The sequence below is a fragment of the Oryza glaberrima genome, chromosome 4, assembly GCF_000147395.1.
Source record: "Oryza glaberrima chromosome 4, OglaRS2, whole genome shotgun sequence".
NCBI classification, from domain to species: Eukaryota; Viridiplantae; Streptophyta; class Magnoliopsida; order Poales; family Poaceae; genus Oryza; species Oryza glaberrima.
Window position 1 is genome coordinate 22,523,367 of NC_068329.1, and position 11,444 is coordinate 22,534,810.

Below are 11,444 nucleotides of genomic sequence, written 5' to 3' on the forward strand. Positions count from 1 at the left end.
GCTGTGTCTTGTGGGTACAGTGGTACACCTCTAGCCAGAGTAAAACTATTCGAATAGCCGTGCCCGCGGTTATAGGCGGGTCTAACAATGTCTTTCGTGATTAGTTTCACACTTCTCACCATAATAAAAGATGCTGTAACTGGTAATAATTTGATTAGCTCCTAGATTGGAATGGTATATTCCTGGTTTGGAGATAGAACTGTGCAGCCGGGATGGTTGTTCAGAATGGTTGGGCCTATACAACAGGGTATGTTGTATAGTGTTGGATTAATATTGTTTAATTATTACTTAACTGTTTTATTAAATTCTGAAATGTTTATTAAATGCTGTTTATGCAAATGAAACCCTACTATGCCATCCTTTGTTATCCTGTGCACTTGCATATTTGCTGCGTGGCTTGCTGAGTATGTCATATACTCACCTTGCAATCATTCATCAGAGGAGGAGTTCTACAGTGATGCTGATGGTGTGGAGGATTAGGTGTAGCCCTGGTCAAGCTGCCTGTGGAGTGGAGTCGTCTGCGTCGTTTATCTTATTTTTCCGCTGCATAGATCTTTATTGATTGAGAGGAACTATCTACCTCTGTAATGACATTTTATTCGCTTATTAATTAGAGTAATAATTGTACTCTATTATCAATTTGTTATTGTGTGCCTCGGCTGATTCCTGGACGAGGGTTCATACACATGTAAGCGTTTGGAATTTTGGATAGAAATTCCAGGCGTGACAGAATTACTCCCCAATCATCATCCAGACCTTTGGGCAAGATCACATTGCCCGTGACCTTCGGCCAAGCCAACAACTTCCGAACAGAGCAGATCACCTTCGATGTCGCTGAATTCGATACAACTTATAACGCCATCATCGGGAGAACTGCACTTGCGAAGTTCATGGCCGCATCCCACTACGCATATCAAGTGCTCAAGATGCCGGGACCGAAGGGACAATCACTATTTAGGGGAACGCAAAGCTGGCGGTGCAGTGCGACAAGCGGAGCCTCGACATGGTCGAGCAAACACCCACCCCACCTGCCATGTCTGAGCCACCCAAGAAAGTGAGCAAGCTAAACAAGACGCCGAAGCCAGACGGCGCCATCAAAATCATTTCGCTCTCTAGTGCTAACCCCGACAAGACTGCCAAAATCGGGGCTACACTAGATGAGAAATAGGAACTCGCGCTCATCACCTTCCTCCGCGACAATGCCGACGTGTTCGCTTGGCAGCCGTCCGACATGCCGGGGGTCCCCAGGGAGGTGATTGAGCACAAACTAATGGTGCGACCCGATGCCAAGCCAGTAAAGCAAAGACTGCGGAGATTTGCACCAGATCGAAAACAAGCCATACGAGAAGAGCTCGACAAACTTCTCAAAGCTGGCTTCATCAGAGAAGTACTTCATCCAGAGTGGCTAGCCAACACAGTCATGGTGCGGAAGGCCAACGGAAAATGGAGAATGTGCGTCGACTTCACAGACCTCAACAAGGCGTGCCCCAAGGATCACTTTCCTCTCCCTCGAATAGACCAGTTGGTGGATTCAACAGCCGGATGCGAGCTTTTAAGCTTCCTCGACGCTTACTCTGGCTACCACCAAATCAGTATGGCGAAAGAGGACGAGGAGAAAACAGCGTTCATCACACCGTTCGGGGTATTTTGCTACGTTAAGATGCCTTTCGGACTAATAACTAGCAGGAATACTTTCCAGCGCACGGTCCAGGGCGCACTTAGCAACCAGCTTGGCAACAATGTCAAGGCTTACGTCAATGACATCGTTGTCAAAACCAAGACGAGTGACTCATTGATTGATCACCTGCGGGAAACGTTCGACAACCTCCGACGATATCGCCTTATGCTCAACCCAGAGAAGTGCACATTCGGAGTACCGTCGGCCAAGCTACTCGGATTCCTCGTTTCTGGCAGAGGGATAGAGGCAAATCCCGAGAAGATCAAAGCAATCGAGAACATGAAGTTGCCCACAAGACTCAAGGAGGTGCAGAAGCTAACCGGATGCATGGCAACATTAAGCAGATTCGTCGCTAGGATGGGAGAACGAGGACAGCCTTTCTTCGCCTTGTTGAAGAAACAAGACAAATTTGTATGGACACAGGAAGCCGAAGAAGCATTTATTGCACTCAAGCGCTACCTATCAAACCCCCCTGTACTCGTTGCTCCCCAACCTAATGAAGAATTATTCCTTTATATTGCCGCCACGCCATATTCCGTTAGAAACGTCATTGTCATCGAGAGAGAGAAAGTACAACGACCAGTTTATTACGTCAGCGAAGCTCTCCATGACGCAAAGACAAGATATCAACAGATTCAAAAACTGCTCTACGCAGTCATCATGACATCAAGGAAGCTACGCCACTACTTTCAAGCCACAGAGTCACAGTTGTCTCCTCCTTCCCACTTGGCGAAGTTGTGAGAAACAAAGACGTTCTCGGCCGCATCGCGAAATGGGTAGTCGAGCTAAGCCAGTTTGATATCCACTTTGTGCCGCGAACAGCCATCAAATCTCAGGTATTCGCCGACTTCGTGGCTGATTGGACCATGCCAGATAATAAGCCAGACAACCAAGGCGACAATGAGACATGGACAATGGCGTTCGATGGCGCACTCAACAGCCAAGGAGCAGGGGCAGGATTTATCTTAACATCTCCCTCCGGAGATCAATTCAAGCACGCAATCCACCTCAACTTCAGGGCAACCAATAACACTGTAGAATACGAAGGACTACTCGCCGGGATACGAGCTGCAGCCGCACTTGGGGCCAAGCGACTAATCGTCAAAGGGGACTCTGAGCTAGTCGCAAACCAGGTGCACAAAGACTACAAATGCTCCAACCCCGAGTTATCCAAGTATCTCTCAGAAGTCAGGAAGCTAGAGAGGAGGTTCGATGGGATCGAGGTCCGGCACGTCTACCGCAAGGACAACGTCGAGCTAGACGATCTAGCACGACGCGCATCCAGACGAGAGCTGCTCGAGCCCGGCACCTTTCTCGACGTCCTGACGAAGCCATCGGTGAAGGAAGTAAGTGGCGAAGTTGGCCCGAACACCCCCGACATCAGCTCGGAGGTCACTGAGGCAGAACGCGTCGTTGCTGACATCGAAACTACAGACGACTAGCGCAGCCCATTAATCAAATTCATCAGCTGCGAGGAGTTGCCCGAGGACGATACAGAGGCTGAGAAAATAATCCGCAAAGCAAAGATCTACTGTATGGTCGGCAACGACTTATACAAAAAAAGCGCCAAACGGGATATTTCTCAAATGCGTCTCTACCGACGATGGCAGACAACTCCTCGTCGACATACATGAAGGCATATGCGGGTCACACGCTGCCGGTCGGACATTGGTCAGCAAAGCCTTTCGACAAGGGTTTTTCTGGCCAACCGCCCTTAAAGATGCATGCGACATGGTCCAGTGATGTGAAGCCTATCAATTCCACAGCAAGCACACAAAGCTACCTGCACAAGCGCTCCAGACAATCCCTCTGACTTGGCCATTCTCATGCTGGGGGCTAGACATACTTGGGCCATTCCCACGAGGACACGGCGGCTACAGATTTCTATTTGTAGCGATCGACAAGTTCACCAAGTGGATCGAAGCAGTACCCACCGGGGAAATCAAGGCCGATAACGCCATCAAGTTCATCAGAGGGATATTTTGCAGATACGGACTACCGCGCCGCATCATAACCGACAATGGCTCTCAATTCATCAGCGCCGATTTCCAGGACTACTGCATCGGCTTGGGAGTCAAAATATGCTTCGCCTCGGTCTCTCATCCTCAAAGCAATGGACAAGTCGAAAGGGCGAACGGCATAGTATTACAAGGGATAAAAACCCGCGTCTACGACAGACTCATGTCACACGACAAAAAATAGGTTGAAGAACTCCCATCAGTACTATGGGCCGTGCGCACTACACCGACAACGTCCAATAAGGAAACACCCTTCTTCCTCGTGTACGGTTCTGAAGCCATGCTCCCCGGCGAGTTACGGCATCAAAGCACACGAGTACAGAAGCATTCCGACGTGAGCCAGGAGAATAAGCGAGAGATCGATGTAAACCTTCTCGAGGAGCATCGTGAGCGAGTTGCCGTCCGAGCAGCTAGCTATCAACAGGCCCTCCGCCGTTATCATGAGAAACGCATCCGAGCACGCATACTTTCGATCGGCGACTACGTCCTCAGACGAGTTCAAACCCAAGCGGAGCGAAACAAACTCTCACCAAAATGGGAAGGACCGTACGCGATCACACAAGTCTTGCGGCCAGGCGCATTCAAAATCGCCGACGGCAATAGTCGCAAACTAGCAAATTCGTGGAACATTGACCAACTACGTAAATTCTATGTATGAGTCAATACCGCTATACCTGTAAGCACCCTTGCAGTATCAATAAAGCCTACTCCTTGGTCTCATATCACGACCAAAGTGCTTTCACCCAATGACCCCTTACCCTGACGACGCCTAGCGTTGAAACCTGTCCTTATGTCCCTTTACGCCGTCTCGACAAGGCCTCCGAGGAACCTAAGGGATCTTCGGCTGGGGACGCCCAGAGCCGATAAGGCCTTGTCAGATCCTTCAGAGACGAAAGACCATGTAAGATCTGGTCGTGTAAGAGTTCTCGTCGTGCGTATTAACCAAGCCGTGTAATCGGAAACCGAGCTTTCCAACTTCACGGCTGGGGTCTAGGATCAGAGCTTATTCAACCAAGACAGGCCAAGGGTCCAGGAGCCTTGTCACCCGAGAAAATCCCTCCGACGACAAGGCTGGGGGCTAGGGAGAGTGTACGACCCAAACGGCTAACTAAAGTCGTTAACTGAGAACACACTATTACACACAACACCCAGAGTAAGAAAACATTTCTTAAAGATAAATTTCTTTATTCACAAAATATTCCTTACAGTTTATACATAAATATTTTGCTGCATTACATCTTCCCCTAAGATATTTGGTCGCAGGATACAAGCATTACCAAGACGGCCAATGCCAGTCCATTGATTGGAAAACTTTCTCGGCCAACGGCGACATCGACCTCGCAAGGTGGTCTATCTCCGCCGGGTTCCTCCGAGAACGTGGAAAACCTTCACGTAAAAATTCGAGATCCAGGCGCGGGCGGTGATCTCACAGGCAAGCCAGCACGTGTCCTCCGGCATATCGGCTCGCTCGACGACACTCTTGCTTCAAGGCCTCGTCGATTCGCTTGCCAATGCCATCGAGTTGGGCACAGGCCCCGTTGAGCCACGAGATGTACCCGGCCGCCGATTCCTCAGGATCACCGCAGATTACCCGAAGCTCCCGGCACACCCTGGCTATCGAGGTGCAGCAACTCTTCAAGTAAGACGAGAACCACACCTCGCGGCCTCGGAGCGTTTCCACAGCTTGCTCTTTCTTTACGGCTAGCATTGCCCTCTTGAGTTCCGTCACTTCAAATTTCGTCTTCCAGTATAGGATACGACGATCTTGGGTCGCAAGGGCATCCTCGAGATCTGCTAAACGTAACGACCGCTAAGACAACCCGGAAACCCCCAAAAACAGCATCAAGGTTGATAGGCTACTCACTTGAGGTAGTTGTCGTCATCTCGACTTCCACATCAAGAGTTGGGTCCTCGGCGTCATGTGAGACGTGCGGTTCAAACTCGAGTACCAGAATTATCGCCAGTGACTCGGGCTGCCCGCGCTGCTGGACATCCTCGTCATCAGCATCTCTACAATTTACAAAAAAAACTTCCGAGATCAACATTGAACAAGGATGGTAATCACATGCACGAAGGCAACCAGAGTTCAAGATTTACAAATGACAAAAATACAAGAGGCCCTACTCTTCAAAAAGGGGGAGGACAGACTCCCCCCGGTCACTAACTTCTTCCATCACCTCCCTACGCGTGTCGCTTGCCGCCCCCTGATCCAAGATCTCACGGAGATCGAGTTCAGGGCGCGACAACCTTACACACGCAAGGACGTGACACGCCCCGGTGAAGATACCGTTGGACGTCTCCTCCGCGATCCTGGCCGTATGCTTGGAGGGGATTTCCCCCATCGCCGTCGCCAGCTCTGCAAGAGAAGAAGTCAACGAGAACTCATCGGGGTTCACCGGGGTCGTGGACTCGACGCCGCATTCCCTGGCGAGCTGGTGGAGACCGGTGTAGGTGACCCGCAGCGAACCACGAATCTCGGAGAGATTGTCTCCCAGTTCCGATATGCGGTCCTCGAGCCCTTTGCATTGGCGCTCGTTCCCGGCCACCAGCTCCCTCATTTTCGTGAGGTCCTCGTGGGCCTCAGCCAGTTCCCGCACCAACCGCTCGGCGCGCGCGTTTGCCGCCGCCGTCTCCGCCCTCACCTCTGAGATCTCGCGGCCGATGCCGCGAGCACCAGCTTCGAGAAGGCGCCCCATTTCGACTTGGAGCTCCTCCCAGGTGAGGGCGGCCTCTGGCAGACTACGACCCCCAGCAGGATCACTGACGAGGCCGCTCGGCGTCGCCTCCCGACTCCCGACCACGGGAATGACATCTGTTGATGTCGTGGCAGGGGATGCGCTGGATATTCCCCCGGCCTTGGCCCGAGCAGCTTTCGCCCGCACCTCCATGTAAACCGCCACGAATCAAAACTCCACTCGAGCAGAAGACGCGAGAATCTAAAAGTTTCTTCACTTACTTCTCACCGATCGTCACAATGCGCTGACGTCGTGCAGGCGGAGGAGACGTGTCGGAAGCCTGCGAGACAACCGACACAGAGTGAGAACAAACCTTCCTCGTCATATAACCGGATGATAAGGTGAAAATTACCGAGGGAGTCTCCGCGTTGCGGCGGTGTCCGAGCACAGACGAGAATTTCCTCGCCTTACTCAGAGCTTGGCCACCACTAGTAGTGGCAGCGTCGGACGCCTCCTTGACGACCTTCTCTTTCAGAGATGCCGCCACCTGATGATCCGTGAGCGGACCGACGACATCAGTCAAAGGAAGGGCCTACGCTAAATCATGTCATAAGCTGATTTTGAGCAAAAGAAGGCGGACGCTTATCGAATTAACTCACATTGATTGCTTCGTCGCGCTCCGCCGCTCCCTTTTCACAAAGAGGCGCGGGGATGTCGCTCGCCGTGGTCGGGCCGCTGATCATCACCTGACCAACACGCCGCTCCACGGTTTCCCTGCTCAGACCTGTCAAGAAGAAATTAGTTTTTGATAGGTCAGAGGGGAACACGAGTACAAGCATATCGAAGTAAATGCGAGAAAGATACCCCGAGGAGAAACCCGGGTCGCGTCATCTGGCCCGGAATAGTTATAGGCCAGGTGGGCCCAAGCCTGGAGCGGCTGGATTCGCCTACCGACGAAGTCTGCAATGACTTCATATCCCGATAAACCCCGTTCTCGGAGATTATCGGTGATGTCGATAAACGATTGGAGAGAGGGGGTCAAGGGGGGCTTGGCGGTCCAGACTGGAATCTTGTCCGGTTGTTCCTCGGGAACAGCGAGGACCGGATTTGAATCCTTGATCTCAAGGTAAAACCACCTGTTCCGCCATTTGCTGCAAGAAGAGGGACACTGGAAGGGGACATAACGCGACTTCATGCCATCACGAAGTCGGAACCCGATGCAACCAGATATCCTATTGGATTCCATCCAGCGCAACTCGTAATAAAAGCGGAACAGATCAAGAAAGGGTTCTACCCCAATGTAGGCCTCGCAGAGATGCACAAAGACGCTAAGGAAAGTAATGGAATTAGGGTTCAAGTGCAGAAGAGAAAGCCCATAGAAATTCAAGACCAGTAGAAGGAATTCGGAGGGTGGAGGGAGAAATCCGCAGACAACATAATCTTCGATCGCAACCATGCGACCTAAGACGGCCTGAGGATCAGTACCTCCTGCTTCCCTCTCCGTAGTTCCACGGCCAGGAAGGGCGCCATCCTCCTGGAGCTTCTTCAGGGTCGCGCTGGTAGAAGCCGACTTGCCGAGATCCATCACAGCTGCAAGATCGCCGGAGATGAACCTAAAGCTGACGAAGCTAGGGTTCTGTATGGCGACGGAGAAGGCGAGGAATGCTAACGGGCGGTGTGTGTTTGATGGAGTCAGCGGACTCCAAAATGCGCACCCAAAATCCCTTTAAATAGGCGCACCCCCGACGGTGCAAATTCCAAGGGACTGAGAGAAATCCCCGCCGGAAATTTCTAGGTCCGTTACGCGCGGTAGTTTTTGACTTCAGTTCAAAATTCACTCGTGACCGTTGGGCTTCAAACGGCATGTTCGACTACAAGTCATCTCCGAGGTCCTCGCACCTGGAATGATAGCGTTCTCGACACCCGAAGTCGCGAATGGTCACACGAGTTCATTTTGAGCAGAATTCGGGGGCTACTGTCAGGGTTACGGGTCTGGCATACCCTCTACCCTTCGATATACGTTACGTATCGACGTGGCATGCCCACGCGTACGCGGACATTTCCTTCATAATCTAAGGAAACTTTTCACGAAATCAACAGACGGGAAGAGTCCTTCTCGGACAAGGACTGGGTTACCTACGTATCGTGCTAGGTCTGGTGTGTTCGAGTCCTACTCGGAGAGCATCAGACCTATGGTATAAAAGGGACCCCCCGGGGAGGGCATAGGGGATCGAATCTCAGAGCCAACACAACCCACACAGTCTACGAAGCCGGAGCCTACGAGGAGCCAAGTCGTCGAGAGCTAGTCGAATCAACTCGACTACAATCTCGCCGGATCTGACAAGTTCCATCTTTTCCTTTGTAACCTGTGTTTTCCGCTATATAATCCCATATCAACTGGATTAGGGGTATTACCTGTCAAGGGGTCTGAACCAGTATAATTCATGTCTTTTGATTGCTTGATGTCGTACTACGTAGATCCTTGTACCAGCGTACCCCTATACACTCTATATCCGGTCTACGGGTATCACCCGTCGACAATCGTGTGTTTATATCGATTATTTTACTTTATATAGCGTTATTATTTATCAAATTGAAATGTATCATTAAGATTTTGAAGAATTAAATATATAAACTTATTTAAATTTTATATGTTGATGATTTGTTTTTACTTTTTTTAATAATTACAAAATATATATGAAGAGATGTTTCAACAGAAAGGCTTGCGAGCCAGCTCGAGCTGGCTCGAGCCAGGAAATGAGCCGAGCTCAAGTTAGCTCATTTCCACCCCTAATCGCCGCTCTCATACCTAAGAAAGGAGTGACGGCTTCTCCTGGATGAGCGAGACAACGCCTAGGTTCCTCCCTAGGCACGCCGCACACCGTCAGAGAGAAGAGAGAGAGAGAGGGCGACAATATCCTCAAAGTTCTTTCTGTATAGTGGTAGGTAGCTTGTGGAAAGGGAGCTTAGAAGAGTTGCACGACGGTGCCTGGGGAGGCAGATCATGGCTGAGATGGAGACAGAGGCGTATCAAGAGGACTGACAGCAAAGAGAACTGCATGTACTGACGGTTACAGCCCAGTCGATGGCACCTTCAGTCGAAGAACGGGAGCTAATGGCTTAAGCAAGGGTCGAACAAATGTGTCCAACATTAGGCTCCTTTACTTCCCGTCGAGATGGTCGGATATCTCACACGAGATTCCCTGCGCCCGCCTCATCAAAGCCCCAACCATGCGTGCTGCTACGGCGCTCGTGTCAGTGTGGAGGGTGTTAGCTGTAGCATGGTGATCCCCTCATCGTGAATGTCGATGGGTCGTTCCCTTTGTGAAGATAGGGTCCACGGGACGGTCTCGATCTCACTATGAGCTTGCTTCTCATTGCTAGCGGAGCCCACGATAAGGTCTAGCTTGAGCAACCTCTGTCGAGCTCTAGGCTTCCAATGTGCAAGCCATAAGTATGAGAGAGAGAAGAGTGAAAGGAAGGAGGGAGAAGAAGACATGTGGACCACTGGACCCTATCAAACATCGTTATTATTGTTTTTGCTGGACATAGCGCATAGGCAAAAACTACTCTGATATGAGTTAAGACGGTAAATTGAACGGCTCTATAAGTTAAGGGGTGTTTCTTCTCGGTTTTAGGATCCCATTCAAAGATCATTTTGGAGTTGCATATTAGCGGTGTGTATAACAGGATGGTTTATTAGCGTACAATTAGTTAAGCATTAAATTTTCAAAAATAATTTTATTTGATTTATTCTTTAAAAATATATAGATTTTTTAATAATAATACCTTTTAACGACTTAGAAAGCGTATTAACAGAAAAAGTTATAATTTGGATTTATAATTTAGAACTCAGTTTTAGAGTTAGGCCTGTATTTTAGACCAACGTAATAGTTAGCAGGGTAAAAAGTACTGGGTGATGGTGGATGCTTACGTGTAGTTACAAACTGCTAGTACTAGTACACCGAATGGTCTACAACTAAATCGAAATTGCTAATTGGCGCAGACGCGCTAGATAAATAACTAGCGCGCGTTTTAGGTTTGGCCCATCGTTAGCAAGGCCCAAGGTCCAAGAACACTTTTGACTTTCGGTCCGACAGTGCAAATGCATGCACGTGATGCAAACGGGCAGTCGGGCAAGTGAGTAAATCAATCTACAGCGTGATTACCGCTTTAATTCTTCATTATTAGTTCTAGTATTGTAATTAGGTGACGTGATTAACACGAGCATTCATATCTGAAAATTTTCAACCCGGTTTTTAAAACTTTCAACTCAAATTTGAAACTTTCAACTCAAAATTTCAAAAACTTTCAAGTGAAAATTCAAAATTTTCATCTGAAATTTTAAAACTTTCAACTCTAAATTTTAAAACTTTCAACTTAAATTTGAAATTTTCAACTCAATTATTTGAAACTTTCAATTCAAATTTTCAAAAACTTTCAACTGAAAATTTAAAACTTTCATCCGAATTTTCAAAACTTTCAGATCCAAATTTGAAAACTTTCAATTCAAAATTAAAAACTTTCAAATCAAAATTGAAAACTTTCAACTCCAAAATTTTTAAAAAATCAATTCCAATTCGAGAACTTTCAAGTCCAAAATTCAAAACTTTTAGTTCCAAAATTCAAAAGTTTCAAGTTCGTATCTAAAATTAAATCTTCATGTTAGCTAGTATTTATTAGCGTTAATCATGTAATTAACGCTAATCACATTATTAGCATAGTAGGAGGGGGGCACTTACGCGGGTTGATCAGAGGATTTTTATTTTTATCGCTAACAAGAACGAGAAACAATAAATCACGGATTCCTAGTCTGCTCCACACGCTCGCGACTTATCTTCCAGCGCGAGCGCGCGCATTAGGAGCCCCCCAACTAAATATACACAACCAGGTTGTTATTACTCCAGAGTACTACAGAGTTCAGGATAGTGTATGATCAGAGTATTGACTGATGGTTTTAAAAGTTTGTGGAGCTTAAAGTATTTAAATGTATATTGAAGAACATGTAAGATTTAACGCTCTATTTTCAGATTTGAGATGGTCGCTGTTTTTTATATAAAAGAAGCTTTTATT